General features: G+C 36.5%; 1 protein-coding gene across 5 annotated transcripts in view; it reads right to left on the bottom strand.

The window, feature by feature from the left end:
- Positions 1–16,519, bottom strand: part of CNTN1 (contactin 1) — a 363,960-nt gene that overhangs the window by 279,376 nt on the left and 68,065 nt on the right. For 4 of the 5 annotated variants that reach the window (XM_019452461.2, XM_053895743.1, XM_019452462.2 and 1 more), the window contains exon 2: positions 634–681. The exons of the other annotated variant lie outside the window; for it this stretch is intronic. The gene's annotated coding sequence lies outside the window, so the exon portion shown is untranslated. The remainder of the gene's footprint in view (positions 1–633; positions 682–16,519) is intronic. 5 annotated transcript variants of the gene reach the window in all.

Here is a 16,519-nt window from a genome sequence, read left to right on the forward strand (position 1 = left end):
CCCAAGGCAGTTTATATACTGGTAGGAAACCAAAACTTGGTGTGGTATAGACCTCAGCTGGTAACCATGCCACTCACCAGCTACATGACTCTAGACATGCCTCAGGTTTCTCATTATAAAATGATATTAACAATAATAATGAGAATAATAATACTTTGGCTTCAGAAATTTGTAAAGATTGTATGACATAAAGCATTTTTATAAAGTATTTAGTAGAAAGACTGGATTATAATGTTAAGTAAATAGTATTATTATTGCTGTTGGTGTTATTGTTACTGTTATTACTATTAATTCCATGATACGTCCCTATTATTCAGCCCACATCTGATAGCTCATTCCAACATCTATTAACTCAGCAACATCGAGCATTACGCTATTTAGTATTAATTGTACTCTAATTGTTTTGTATATTTTCACAGTGATTTGCTCATATGGGCATTTGCAGAAAGGACACTTAGAGGACATTTATTAAGTAGTCATCAAACTATTTATCATATGTTTTGATATATTTTTTAAGTTGAGAAATATTATAAGTTAAAATGGAATATCATTTTCAATATCAGATTTTTTTATTCTGTAACACACACACACACACACACACACAATCTCTCTTTCTCTAAGTAAACACCTTACCTTAAGATTGTTCTGAATTCAGCTTCAGAAATGATCCAAATTGGATATCTACAAATCAATAATTATGAAATTATAGTCAATTAGCTTGAAGACAAAGGTATTGCTACTTGAGCAATGATTTTTAACATTTTCTACAAAAAAAAAGTTGCATTTTAATCCTCTACAAGCTTTTGTTTGTTGCTTTCACCATCACAGTAAAATTTTAGCATATTTGCAAAATACATTTATAAAATCAGTAAGCACTTTTAAGTTAAAGGGATTTGATTTTTTCATTGTTTGCAAAGCCTATTGATGGCTCAGAGTCCAAATATCCTGTTATTCACCATCATTAAATTGAACTAAAAATAAACATTTTAAATAAAACAGGGTAATAGCTGCTGAGCTGGTCCCATTTTATGATACTGAACACTAGATTGGAATATATTTTAGAGAAGCCTGTATATACACCATACCCACATTGTATATACTGTGTTTGTGTGTGCACATTACATACGTATGTATACATATTGACAGTACACTAATACGTACACATACACACAAACTTAAGGGGAAAAAACAGGTAAATCTAAAACATTTCACAGAGGAAACTAAATATTTGGGTAAAATCAAATGGATTAAATTCAACATAGCTCAGGTTTTGGATAAACTGATACTTCGGAGATATTAACAACAGTAAATGCAATAAAAATTCTGTGTTAAGTCTTACAGTTTACAGAATATTTTCACATTCTTGTCCAGGTCTTTAGTAACCCTCATAACCACAAATGTTTCCTCTCAAATACTGTTAGGGTAAGCTTGGCTGAATCGACACAGAGGTAGAAAACTTGTCCCATCAAATACACATTTTGAGAATAGTCTTTCCATTTAAAATGCAGCTCATGTCATATTCCCTCATAAACAAAACATAGGTGTAAAACCTAGCTCTACATATGGCTGAAGCTCATCTTTTAGATCTTGCATCAAACACCCCTCTCCAAGAATGGCAGCAGATATTAATCAGGTAATGACTCAACTTCATACATAACTATGTACCACATTAAATGTCATGAAGAAGACTCATAAAGTACCTTGACTCCAGTGGGGATCCTCACTTAGTAAACTGGGAGGATAAAGGAGAGGGATAAAATTTGAGCTGAGAGTTACCAGGTAAAGACAGAGTTGTCAAGAAGGAGAGAATGCCCATTTTAGAAGGACAGGCAGGTGCAAGGTGCTGAGGCAGGACAAGTGTGGCAGTGTTGAGAAGCAGGAAGAAGGCTGTTAAAGCGGAAACAGGAACGGAGCAGTGTGTAGGGGTGCATAAAGCTGGCGAGGTCATGCAGGGCCATAGCAGGCTATGACGAAGATGAGTTTCTATCTTACAGACTACAGGAGGCCACTGCAAGGTTTATACACAGGAGTGTGGTAGTGTGATCTTGAAGATGGTAGCTCTGGTGAGGAAAGAGAAAGTGGAGGAAGAGTGAATGTAGAAACCCAGTTGAAAGGCTATTGCTCTAGTTCAGGAAAGAAAGATGGTGCCTTGGACTAGAATATTTGCAAAATAAATTGATAAAATTGGTTTGTTTTAATAATTTTGGAGGGATAGATTATAATCTGTCTCTCTCGCTTGATTGTAAGCTACATGAGGTAGAGACCTCAATGTTTACTGACCATTATATCCTCTGCCACAATACTTTGCACACAGTAGATACTCCAAAAAAATGTTTTTTGAATGAATGCATAGTAGGAAAATATGAAGAAATTGGGGAGTGTAAGGAACTTCATGAAGGAGTACTATTTACTGTGATAAGAATTACTAGCCAGGATCAGGTTTGCAAGTGAAATCATGTGCTTAGATTTAGACAAATTGCACTTAGATTGCTTATCAGATATACAAGTGTAGATATGAATTAGGATATTTTAAGTGTCTAAAGCTCAGAGATCTTGACTGGCGACATAAATTTGGAAGTCATAGGAATATCAGTAACACTGATGCCATGAGAGTGGATGGGGAGAAAATAGAGTAATAATGATAACTGAATTTTTTCAAGTTTATTCATTTATATTTTGAGAGAGACAGAGATAGTGTGAGCAGGAGAGGGGCAAAGAAAGATGGAGAGAGAGAATCCCAAGTAGGCTCCAAGCTGTCAGCACAGAGCCCAATGCAGGGCTTGAACTCACGAAACTGAGAGATCATGACCTGAGCCAAAACCAAGAGTTGGGTGCTCAACCAACTGAGCCAACCAGGTGTCTCCATTTTTTTAATGTTTATTTATTTTTGAGAGAGAGAAAGAGACAGAGTGTGAGTGAGGGATGGGCAGAGAGAGAGAGAGAGAGAGAGAGAGAGAGAGAATCTGAAGCAGGCTCCAGGTTCTGAGCTGTCAGCACAGAGCCCGACACAGGGGCTTGAACTCATGAACTATGAGATCATGACCTAAGCCAAAGTCAGATGCTCAACTGACTGAGCCACCCAGGCACCCAGGTACCCCAATGATAACAGAATTTTTGCAGACTCTTACTATGTATCAGTCACTGTTCTGTTTCACATGTTTCAATCCAGTTAATCCTCACAATAACCCCATAAAGAGTACTCTGTTTATCATCTCATTTTAAAGATGAGAAAACCAAGGCACAAAGAAATTATAGAATTTTCCCAAATTCACAGACTTAGTAAATGGCAGAACTAGGGTATAGCAGGCAGAATTCTAAGATGGCCTCCAACATGCCCTACTCATGATGTTCACACCTTGTACAATGTCCTGTCCTGTGTAGGGCAGAACCTGTAAATGTGATGGGATATAATTCTCATGATTTAGTTATTAATGAGTTGACTCTGAGTTAATCAAAACCAAAAGGGAGAGCTTTGTGGGCCTGGCCTAATCAGTCGATCCCTTCAGAGGAAATGAGGTCCTCCCTGCCACCAGAGATTAAAAGCGTGAGAGGGCCTATGCAGGGGGCCACATGGCAGAGCATTGTAATCAGCTTCCAAGAGCTGAGAACTGCCCTTGGCAAACAGCCATCAAGAAAATGGGGAATTCAGCCCTATAGCCACAACAAATTGAATTCTGCCAACACCAGTGAGCTCAGAAGAGACCTCAAGCCTCAGATGAGCCCTCAGTCCTAGCTAACAGCTTGAGTTCAGGCTGTTGAGACCCTGAGCAGAGGACCCAATTGAAACCCACCCAGACTTCTGACCCAGGGAACTGTAAAATACTAAATAAGGTCTGTCTTAAGCCATAAAGTTTGTATTATTTGTTATACAGCATAGAAAACTAATGCACATGATAAAATTTGTAAAGTTTGTATTATTTGTTATACAGCATAGAAAACTAATGCACATGATAAAATTTGAGTAGTTGGTTTACATGACCTGGGCTGTTAAAGACTTAGCTCAGAAGGTAGAAGAGGTGGGAAATGAGAGGAGAGACTAATAACGACAGAGCCCTGAAGCAAACGCAGACATTTAAGGAATGGGCAGAGGAAAACGAACCAGCAAAGGAGATTGTAGAGAAACCAAGAAATCAGGCAAATCCAAGGGAGTATGACATTACAGAAGCAAAGGAGAAGATGTGTGCAAGGAAGGAGACTGAGTAAAAGTGTGCAGCACTACAGACAGCAAACCAGATGAGGACTGGAGAGCGTTCAGTGGATTCAGTAAGATGCAGGAAGGTAACACTGGCTTTTCCTCTGGTCAATTAAAAAAGCAGAGTTGGCATTTTCGAACTCCTTGGGTGTGTGTGTGTGTGTGTGTGTGTGTGTGTGTGTGTGTGTGTGTGTTTAAGGGAGGAAATCATGTGATGAGTTGGGGAGAAAAAAAATATGTTTTCCAGACATATTTTTACTATTCAATATTTTCATGCAGGAGCATTATAAACCTCTCCTTAAGAACTCAATATATTTTGTTACTTACAGCAGACCTGACAACTTAATCAACTAAAATATTCTGTCACAAAATTGAACTTCAAGGATTGACAATTTCTTGTGACAAGGCAAGAGTGCACCCAAGTAATATTCTACATACCATTTAATCTCATGAGATGACTACTGAAAAGCAATAGAAAGAGGACAGAAAAGAGAGCATTCGATTTCTAAAACTCATTCATTTTGATCATTTATATAGCCACTCTAAGGGGAAGTTATTTTTTTTCTCCTAAGAAAATATGAAATCAGATGCGGAAGCCAAAATATAAAGAGGCATTAACTAAATCAATAAAGATCCATTTTGACTGTAAAAGAGTACAATTGAGAAGACAAAGGGTAGACACAGAGACAATTAAATTTATGGCTTTTTATGCTGCTATTCACCCAATGATGCTGCTTTTGGATTCTCTGGCACCAGTATTTCACTTTGGTGACTAATTTCATGGGAGGCAGAACAAGGACAATTTCCCCCTTATCCCATATAAGATAACAAAATAAGAAGATTTAAACTACACTGTTATTCTTATACATGGCAGGTTGGTGGGGGGAGGGGTTGGGTATACTTATCTCCAATGGAACCTTTAGGAAAGGAAAGGAGAGTTTGTCCAAGGATCTCTGACACATAGTCAACATAGGAACAGGGTCATGTTCAATGGCTCAGCCTGAACTGAGATTTACATTTTCTATTTTGAATGATCAAGACAGATGTGCAGCAGTCCCTGGGTAGCTCAGTAGATTAAGTGTCCGACTTCAGCTCAGGTCATCTCACAATTTGAGTCCGAGCCCTGCATCAGGCTCTCTGCTCTCAGCACAGAGGCTGCTTCAGATCCTCTGTCTGTCTCTGTCTCTCTCTCTCTACTCCTTCCCTGCTTGTTCTCTCTCTCTCTCTCTCTCTCTCTCTCTCTCTCAAAAAGTAAACTTAAAAAAAAATTTTTTAAGATGTGCAATGTTAGAGACACGAGTGCAGGAGTGCAGAGTCATTATGTCTTCTGGTGGCTTAGGTGAAATTTTTCCTCCCTTTGTCTCATCTGAAGCCATTTTTTCCCAGATATGGTTGTGAATTCACCTGTGCCTAACACTTTACTCATGCACAAATGGTTTAAGAGGCCTGATACAATCATTGCTTACATCCCAAGATTAACATTGCTTGTGCTGTTCACTTACATTTTAAGGATCTTGAATTTGTTTTACATCCAACTTAGTATCATGTATTTGGCTCCTACTTTTAGTTGTTTATGAATGAGACAGCTCTTACTAACAGAGGTAACTTTACTAGTGAGCACACGATTACTTTCTAGTCTAAGACAAAGTTTGATTAATTAATGAGTCATGCCACCTTAATAAATGAGAGCCTTTTATCATCCTGGTATAAAAATTCTTTTAAAAAGACAATTTTTTCACTCATGTGGAATTCAAGAAACAAAACAAATGAACAAATGGGAAAAAAAAGAGAAAGTGAGGCAAACCAAGAAACAGACTCTTTAAAAAAAAAAAAAAAGTTTATTTTTGAGAGACAGGGAGAGAGTGCAAGGGGGCAGGATGCAGAGAGAGGGAGACAGAGAATCCAGACCAGGCTCTGTGCTGTCAGCACAAAGCCCAACCTAGGGCTTGGACCCATGAGCCATGAGATCATGACTTGAGCCAAAGTTGGGCACTCAACAGACTGAGCCACCCAGGACCCCCCGGGCCTGTAACTACAGAGAACAAACTGATGGTTACCAGAAGAGAGGTGGGGGAGGGTGGTTAAAAAGGTGATGGGGATTAAGGAGCACACGTGTCATGATGAGCACCAGGTGTTGTGTGGAAATACTAAATCACTATATTGTACACCAGAAACTAATATTACACTGCACGTTAACTAAGTAGAATTTAAATTAAAACATTAAAAAAAGAAAATCTACCCATTGGTGTGATCATTTCCAGGAAATAGATCACATCTTCCTACTCTATGAGCCCTGAACCCCTAACCAAAACAAGAAGCTTGAATAGAGCTCCTATTTTAAGTTCTTCTCTTTTGATTCATGGAATTTGGAGATGAACCTTAAAATGAGGATTGATCCTTTGTTTCTCAAAACAAAAAGGAAAACACCACACTTTTATATCTCTATGAAAATACAAAAGACAAGTATCCGAAAACGTCTCAAATTTTACTTCATATGTCAGATATCCCAGAATCGTATTGTAGTTTCCCACAGAATTGCCAACTCAATAAATTCTTGGCTGATGCTTCAGAATTTTCATCTCTAATATTCCAAATCCCTAATGGCCTTAAACTTCAACGCCTAATCATTCAGTTGATTAATATGCCTCTTCCCAGCTGGGTTGTGCACACAACAAGTCTGAAACTTCTCCAGTATTTCCACCTTCCACAAACTGTGAGACAAGTGGCTCCTCATGATCGTCTTTTCCAACCCTAACTTCTTATAATTTTCCCCAAAGTATGTTCCTCTTAGACTGTACTTACTGTATATAAATACTTCATGTTGGCTTCAATTACTTCAAGTTCTAGTACACATGCATATGCTGTTTGTTTTGGTGAGCAGTGATCTGGTATAATAAGAGTATAAACATCTCTTCCTTAACCCTGTACTGATAAACTATAGTCCCTAGACTAGGTAATTTTAAGCTTCACAGGACCTATAATAGAATATTAAAAAACAAAACAAAAACAAAAACAAACAAGAACAACAACAAACTATACTTTGGTCTGAAGTATCTTTTCAAAAGAAAGATACATGGTCCTGAAGATTTTAGGAATCCAGACTACATTCTAACTTTAAAAGCCTTATATTTGTCCCCAAACTACACTGACTCTATAGAGATTTGGATTTCCAGCAAAAATGAGTCCTCATAACTGTGATAGGAGCAGAAACCAGAACTAGATGGCTTTGAACTATGCTTGTATATGAAAATATATCCTGTTGTACTTTGATTGTAGCTCTATTTTGGTATCAGTGGAAATGATATTTTTAAAAATCAATTTCTTCTTTTAAAAAGGGATTTCCCTTCTGCTCCAATTTTCACTTAACTTTGGGGATTTTCTATATTGGATCCCCAAATATTTCTTAACTGCTTCAAAGTTAAAGTAGAAAATTTAACTTTCATGACTTGACTCTAAAACACATTACAAAGAATGTCTTAAGTGACAGCAAACTTCTTGGAGAATGTACTTACAGTTAAGGCCCAATCCATAACCATGGGTTTAGGACATTGGAAAGCTTGACAAAGAAGTAAATTTCTTAAGGCTTAGTATATATTCTTGGGCTTCATAACCAACTATAACTTTAGGTGTATCGACACATCCAAATGACACCACACAAAAGTTATTAAAAACTAGCTTTTAAATTATAAATCTTCTAGGGACACCTGGGTGGTTCAGTTGGTTCAGCATCCAGCTTCAGTTCAGGTCATGATCTCACAGTTCACAAGTTCAAGCCCCACGTCAGGTTCTATGTTGACAGCTCAGAGCCTGGAGTCTGCTTCAGATTCTGTGTCTCCCTTTCTCTCTGCCCCTCCACTGCTCTCACTCTGTCTCTGTCTCTCTCTGTCTCTCTCTGTCTCTCTCTCTCTCACTCACTCTCAAAAATAAACAAACATTAAAAAAATGGTTTTAAATTATAAATCTTCTTTGTAGAATTCTTTCAAGTGAGAGGTAAAAAAAGGTGAGGAGGGTTAAATTTTTATTCATTTTAAAGAATAAGAAGTAATACACAGAAGGTATTAAGTAATTGAAAAAAACAGGAAATTGAGTATTAAGTAGACTTTTTGAAGGGTAAAGTGAAATAATTTGATATATTTTAAATAATGAACTTAATCTGTAAAATAAAAATAATAGCTATTGAGAAATACTCATTTACCAAGTTTTTAACATACATTATTATATTAGAAATCTTGCAAAATAGAGATTATTTTCCCACGTGAAAGGCATGGTTTCAACCACTTGCTTTAATGAACAAGACAGGTACTAACAGAATTCCCCAAGTTTCAATCCAAATTTGTTTTCAACAGTGAACTAAGTCACTCACTGTGTCATCAAATAGATGGTTCTTTGATATTAAGCAGGCTTTTCCCTACTATCACTTTTTAATGTCAAAAGAAGGGAAAAGATATTTATTAAACGCTTATTTTGTATGAGAAGCATTTTCTAGATAATGCCAGTAGTCTGGGGAAAAGGAACAGGTTATTCTGCCTTAGGGTTTTTTCATTTGTCTTGTTTTACTTTTGGTAAAACCTAAGGAACGGAATGCTTTTAAGGCAGCACAATGCACCTAGGTTTCCACTGTTCATCAGTAAAAGATATTCTAGAGGAAAGAGTAAGACCCACTAGACTCCATCCAGATCAATACAATCTTTCTTTTTCTATGTGTAGAATTGAGCAAAATGGACTTTTGACTGAAGCAATATTTTAAAACTATCAAAAAGGCAGGGGTCAGCAAACTTTATATGTAAGGGCCAGATGGTAAATATTTTACGCTTGTGGACCAACAGGTCTCTGTGACAACTACACAACTCTACCATTGCAGTGGGAAAGCAGGCAAGACAATACATAAATGAATGTGGGTAGCTGTGTCCCCACAAAACTTTATTTACAAAAATCATACAAGGGCCCGATGTGGCCCATGGCCTATAGTTTGCTGACCCTGAAATAGGAGAAAAATAAAATATAATCATAACTTGGAAATGGTGAAGTCAAGACATTTTCTTGTAATGCCTTAAAAGCCTTCTCATTGTTTTGTCCAAATAGCTAGCAGCAACATTCAAGTAGAAACATTAGGTTCTGAGCTACACATTTACTCATTGGAAAAATAGGGCAACTGCTCCTCTAGGTCTTTTAGAATGTCCTTAAATGAAATATTCTCAGAGACAAAATTTTCAATGACATAGGGTGAGCTGTTAAAAACATCAGTAGTTTCATCTCCTCTTCAATGTAAAGAATTTCACAATATGGCATGTTTAATGATTTGTGCCTCTGAAGCAGTAGACTGAGAACATCTGTAGGTAAATTTGAACTTTCTAATCATATATATATATTTTTTTTTCCTAAATTACCCTTGTACCCTTTTTTTCCTATTTTACCCTTCTAAAACCTCTGAAAGAGATAATGTTATTAGTCACCTTTTATAGGTCATGAATCTGTAATTTTAAGTGACTAAGTAAATTACCAAGGTTATATAGCTACTAAACTCTAAGGCCAGGATCTGAACAATGTAGCCCTATACTTAGAGCTACTCTGTAAGATTGTGCAAGTTATGGACCTCTTACAACACATAAGGGCACAGATGACATAGGTATGCTTATTGTAGAAATTTTCCACAGGCAACAATAAATTTCATGTGTCTTACAAAATCAGTATTAGGAAAATTTTTCTGATAAAAGAATATATATTTTATAAGCAACCTTTTGTAATTCACAGCAATGTGCCATATATGATAGCTTCAGTCCTGTGACCTTGTTCTTTTACACTATACTAAAGGAACTCTGTACCAGGATGGCCACCTGGAAGGTTACAAAGAGTAAGGTCTTGAGGGAAGTCTGTGTTCCTAGACTGTATATGTAACATCAGCCTCTTCCCTGCCTTTAAGTCCTGGGAATAGTTTATTACTATGAAAACGGATACAGAGGATGAAAACGGAGAGCAGAATTAAAGATACTCTGAACATTACAGCATGATTGACTGGATATATAAATAAAATATTAAGATTGGGAGATAGAGTCTTGGGAGAGAAGGAAAATGACTTATTTTTAAGGTTCAAAGCATGCAGAGATGGAGAAGTCAAAGAGGAATGGAATATATGTACCCAAAGCTAAGAGAGTGGTCAGGGCTAGAGTCAGGGATATGGGTGTCATTTCCATAGAGGTGTAAGAGCTAAGGCCAAGAGAATGAGAGAACATACATGGGAAGAATCTAGGACTAGGAGCGGTGGGATCTACAAGATGAGCCAAAAAACAGAAAGAAAGTTAAAGTGTGATCAGAGAATGGATATAACAAGTTAAAAACAGGATCACTGAAGCCAAAACAAAACATGTGTTAATGAAAAGAGATTCTGGTTTTTTTTTTTTTAATTTTTTAAAGTTTATTTATTTATTTTTGAGAGAGAGAGACAGACAGAGGCAGAGAGAAGAGAGAGGGAAAGAATCACAAGCAGACTCTGCACTGTCAGCACGGAGGCTGATGCAGGCTCCAGCCCACGAAATGTGAGACCAGGACCTGAGCCTGAATCAAGAGTCGGAAACTTAACTGACCTGAGCCACCCAGGTGCCCTGTGAAAAGAGATTTTTAGGAATGTCTCCTGCTTCAAGGAGTTCCAGGAAGATGAGAACTGTGCGGAAATCACTTCAGCTCACAGTTCAAGAGTAACTACTGAATTCTGTAAAGTCAGTCTCAATCCAATAGTAAAGGAAGGGGCTAGAATAGGGTGAGGGATAAAGAGGTGGAAGGAGAGTATGCAGGGGCGCCTGGGTGACTCAGTCAGTTAAGTGTCCCTCTTGATGTCAGCTCAGGTCATGATCTTGCAGTTGTGAGATTGGGCTCTGGGCTGAGCATGGAGCCTGCTTGGGATTCTCTCTCTCTGGCCCTCTCTCTCTCTGCCCCTTCCCTGCCTGTGCACACACTCCCTCTCTCAAAAATAAACATTTAAAGAAAACAAGAAAAAGAAACAGAGGGTGCAGGCTATTTTTTTAATCTAAAATTTAGAAGGCAGAAAAGGAGGAAGAAAGGAAACAGATATCTTCTTTAAAAAAAAACAGAAGCTCATTCGAAATTTTTGAAGTTGAAAAATATAAAAATGGGAGATAAATCATTGACACCACTGTATTTCACAGAAGACCCAAAAATCCCAAGTCACAAATCACTAGTAGATGCAAAAATAAAATCCTGTCCTGGTTCTCTTTTTTTCTAAGCAGCTTTATTGAGATATAGCTTTATTGAGATATAATTTGCATGCCATAATACTGACCCATTTTAAGTATAAAATTCAATGAGTTTTAGTATATTTACAAAGGCTTTAGTCTTATACGTCAAATAATGGCATAAGCATAAGAATGCTTAGTCTTGTTTTAGAATGCTGCAAGAACTCAGAACCTAATCATGAGAATAGAAATACAAAACAAAATAATACAGAAACACCAGTGCGGTGTGCTGCAATAACATCACAGCTTATCATGTGGAATGAGGCAAATGGCTTAAATAGTCACTTTTGTAGCCTTTACAATAGATAATTAATGAGCCACAGTCTATGAATCAAGTAAGCTTTTGTTTCATAACATTAAGAATCTATCTAGATCTATAATTGACTCATAGAGTAACTATGCAGTAATATATTACTTCTGGTACATTTTGCCTCATATTGATCTCTAAGGTTTCCTTTAATTTGTTCACTTGCTTGTTTTTGGTCATACATCCCAAGGCAATTTCATACCATGCAAAGCAGTCATTGTGTTAGTTCTTTGTGTTTAACCTCAATCTTGGGTTGTGAAAACTTACTGGTGCCTACAAATAACAAACATCATACAATGATCTCTTTCTGTAGTCATTTGTGAAAATTCACAAATTTAGATATCTGCACACTTTCTTTCAGAATGATTTCTAGACTTACAGCATGTTTATGCCTTACCTAAATTGAGAGAAAAGGCTCTTCAATTAAGTAAAAAGCAAACAGTACAAAAATGAAGATTAACCATGGTTTCTTCGTAACATACCAATATATGTTACACCTCATCAGGTTATCAGACTTACAGAGATGTAAGGGAAATTGTATACTTATTTTATATTCAAAAATGTAACAGAAGAAAAGAATCATAAAGCTAAATCTTAACTACCCAAGCTTCTAAGTAATTAAACCTCATATCTAAAAACTTCTTCATGGGGCACCTGGGGGCTCAGTCAGTTGAGCATCCAACGTCAGCTCAAGTCATGATCTCATGACTCATGAGTTCAAGCCTCACATCAGGCTCTGTGTTGACAGCTTGGAGCCTGGATCCTACTTCAGATTCTGTGTCTCCCTCTCTCTCTCTGCCCTTCCCCCGCTTGTGCTCAGTCTCTCTCTCTCTCTCAAAAATAAATAAACATTAAAAGAAATGTTCTTAAATTTTCTCAAGTTAACAGATTTAGATAAGGAAATCTACCTAAAGAAGTATATATTATATTTTTAAAACCATTTAATTGAACCCTTCATTTGAATATGTTAGCTCTCTTTCAACTACAATAGGTAGTTATTAAAACAAATCTCTCCTCCATAGAATGGACAAAGAAAAATAACCACTTTCTTATTAAACATTAGAAAGAAATACATAAGACTTACTCTAATTTCTTTCTCAAAATTTTAGTAAACATTGATTTTTTTAAAAAGCTAAAGAAAGGTAAAAAAACTTAAAAGTGGAAGAATATAAATCTAATTTAAATGTTTTTGTCATAATGAAAAAATAAAGAATAATTCAATTACATTTTGAGACAAGATTTAAATGTGTGATTTCTATAAGCATTCATGAAATTAGACTGGCTGGGAAGAGGTGAAGTACTTTTTCAAAGCACTGACTTTATCACCTTTAGTTTTTTTGTCTGTTAAAATTCGCACAGGAGTTGACGATCACCATTAGTGTTTTCCTACATGAAAGGAGACTATTACCACCTCAAAGGTATTTTCTGTAATCATTGTTCAACTATGTGTTGTCTTGTGAAATTGCAAATATTCTCAGGGATGATAAAACTACTGACAGATCCATTGCTTCCCTTAATCATCCAAAAATAATTTTGGTCTTTGAAATTCTCCTGACACAGTAACTATTACCGCCTCCTTAGAGTTCCATTCCAACCACACAAAGCCCATACTGCTTGGGAATCTTTCAAGCAACTCTTTCAAATGTGAGGCTTCTTCCATGAACAATCCTCACTTTTAGATATGGTTTTGAAAGACATTATCCCAAGTCCAAGTTGTTTTCTACTCATCTCTTTTCACTGATCAACTCAGCCCACCGACATCAGTCAAGTGACTTGTGTTACAATCTTTTTGGTTTGCAATTCTGTTTTTGCTCATAAGAGTCTCGCTACCTTTTGTAAATTAGCATCAACTACTAGTTTCCAGTCGCATTCATATAGGATGGGGAAGTCATGATTTTGAAAACAAGGAAGGAAAAAACAGAAATCTGGAAATCTGAATTGATAATGTTGAATATGAGTCAATACTAATGAGAGAGGTTTTATTGCATCAGTAACCACAGAACTGCATCAGTAACCACAGAATTAAGAAGTTATAAGGATAATAAAAATCATTAACAGAAAATTACTGAGCTCGTTCTATATGCCAGACGCTTCTGGATATTGCAAATACAGTGATAACCAACAGGAACAAGTCAAACACATCTTTGTTACAATTAAGCTTAAATTTTAGGGAAGGAAGATATGAAGTGTGCTGCTAAAAACAGGTGCTATGAAGACTGTATTTGATCAGGACCCTATCTAGAGTCCTGTGTCCAATATTAACACGTTTCTGATAATGACATATGAATTATAAATCACGTAACCTAATATCTGCTGATACATTGGTTTGAAACTGTATTCTGAACACTATCACAAAGCAAACATCTTTTGTTTTGCTTTGTTTTTTCATTTGGGTTTTGTTTTTGGTTTTCTAAATCCCTGTTGCTTCCTACTGTGCACAATAGCATACACTCTTTTTAAGTAACAGAGGTGTTGACTTTATTGTGGACATCATTTCACAATATATATGTGCATTAAATCATCACATGGGACACCTTAAAGTTACATAATGTTATATGTCAAGTGTATCTCTAGAAAGACAAGAAAAATAGTTTCAAGATAATAACAGCAGAGCATAAAACCAAGCATGGGCTCTTCTGAGCAAAGGACTTTGTGTGATAACACAGATGTCAGACCTGTGATGCAAGCCCTGATTCTACTCCAAAACAAATCTAAAATCTGACCACTTGTCACCATTTCCATGGTTAACAACTTGGCCCATGCTATCCCCCAGGTTACTACAATGGTCTTTTAAATGAAATCCCTGCACAACATCACAAATTTAACTCTTTGAAAGTCAAAAAAATGTGTACTATGTAAAATAAATTATTTTCCAGGTGTATACATCTATTCTTGTTTTTTTAAATCTAGCTTTTAAGCATTTGAGAGGGTGGAAAAATAATGGAATCATCACTGTTCCAAGGGATGAACATAAAAGTAAAAATTAAGTGCACTTAACCATACTGCTATTTTTTTTTTTTCAAATAGAAAGTGCCAAGCCAGTCAGTTTCAAAAGGAAATAGGCTACAGGTTTACATAGAGTGTTTTATCAGCAGTTTGCTTTATGGAAGTCTGAAATTCAGTTTTCTTAAATTCAGGTATTAATTTTCACGGACTTAAATTTTTTAAAGGTGTTACTTTATATAGACATGAATATCAGAGTGTCAAGATATGGTGACTACATTATATTAAGCTTTAAAAGAGATGATACAGCCATGGGGTAATGTGTTATGCACATTTGACTATAGAAGATCAATTACTGAAAGCTTGTACTAACACATACATATGGATAAATAGATAGACATAGATACAGATATAAGTATAGATACAGGACTTGTTTTGTAGTTAAATATTTTGAGTATCACTCAGATTATATATATATATATATATATATATATATATATATACACACACACACACACACACACACACACACACACACACATATGTATTCTCAAGGAAGAGGGCTCATTTAAGGCATAAAAATATATATTTTGGCACCATAAGGTTTTTCATAAACTATATAATTAACTTGAGTAAACTGTGTAATACAAAATTCCGTGAGAGGAATATTTTAACCTTATGTTACATCTTAGGTGGAGGAAAGACAAAATATTCTAGCCTGTTTTGAGTAAGAAGAACATAAGGAAAGTAAGAAAACAATGAAAGAAAGGAAGGACTACTGAAGCAGGAAAAGAGAGGTTTATCTGATTTTAGAACATGAAGCATAGTGACTCACAACAATGCTTCTTTTCTTTCCTGTCCACAACTCTGAATAACAGAATAAACCAAAATACACAGATAATGTTTGGGACTCTGCCTCTCATCTACATTTAAGTCCCTCCACACAACAGGAGGCACTTTAGAGGAAGTCTGGGGGGATATAATAATATAAACTTGCAGCTCTGTTTTGTCATCCCAAACCCAACTTCTGAGAGGAAGAGCTGGAACTTTTGCCTTCTCCTTTGACCTTGCATCGCTCTCCTTCAACCTGCCTTTGCTTCACCATCACACTGGTAAACCCCAAGATCTCACATCCTGTCCAGGCCTTAACACTGCAGATGGCTCTCGCCTCCCTCCCTGCCCTGAATGTTTTCTCATCAAGGTCAACTGCCTGATTACAAGCAACTCAAAAACATACAGATAGTTCTACTTCTGATCTTGCTTAACCTTTATGCAGCTTTATCACCTTTTATCCCCCTTTCTGTTTGGAAAAGCTTTCTTCCTCCAACTCACACTACAATCTCTTTATTTTGTTCCTATGCTTTGGTTTCCTTTGTGAGCTCGTTTGTCCATCCTTTAATGCAGACGTCCCCCAGCAATCTGTCTTGGGTTTTATTTTCTTCCTATGCATATTTCCTATGGGCAATTTTACTTACTTCTATGGTTTTAATGACCAGCTCTAGGCTGATAAGCCCAAATCTCAACATTGCTAATTCAAGTCTCTTTTCTGAGATCCAGAAATAAATACAACTCCCTACTGATCAGGTTTACTGATGGTCCATAGAGATATCAAATTTAACAAATCTAAAACTGAATTCATTGCTATGTCATTACCCCTCCCCAAATGAGCCCTCTTTTTAGGTTTTCTGATTTAGTTGTAGGCACTATCTTTCATCCTGTCGCTCAAGCGAGAAACCTTGAGTACCTTCCCAGCTCCTCCCTCACTCTCAACATCATACATCCAATAACCAAGTTCTGTTGACTTTTCAGTTCAGACATCTCTTAAGTCTA

The sequence above is a fragment of the Panthera pardus genome, unplaced genomic scaffold (assembly GCF_024362965.1).
Source record: "Panthera pardus isolate Hobbes unplaced genomic scaffold, ASM2436296v1 HiC_scaffold_6, whole genome shotgun sequence".
NCBI classification, from domain to species: domain Eukaryota; kingdom Metazoa; phylum Chordata; class Mammalia; order Carnivora; family Felidae; genus Panthera; species Panthera pardus.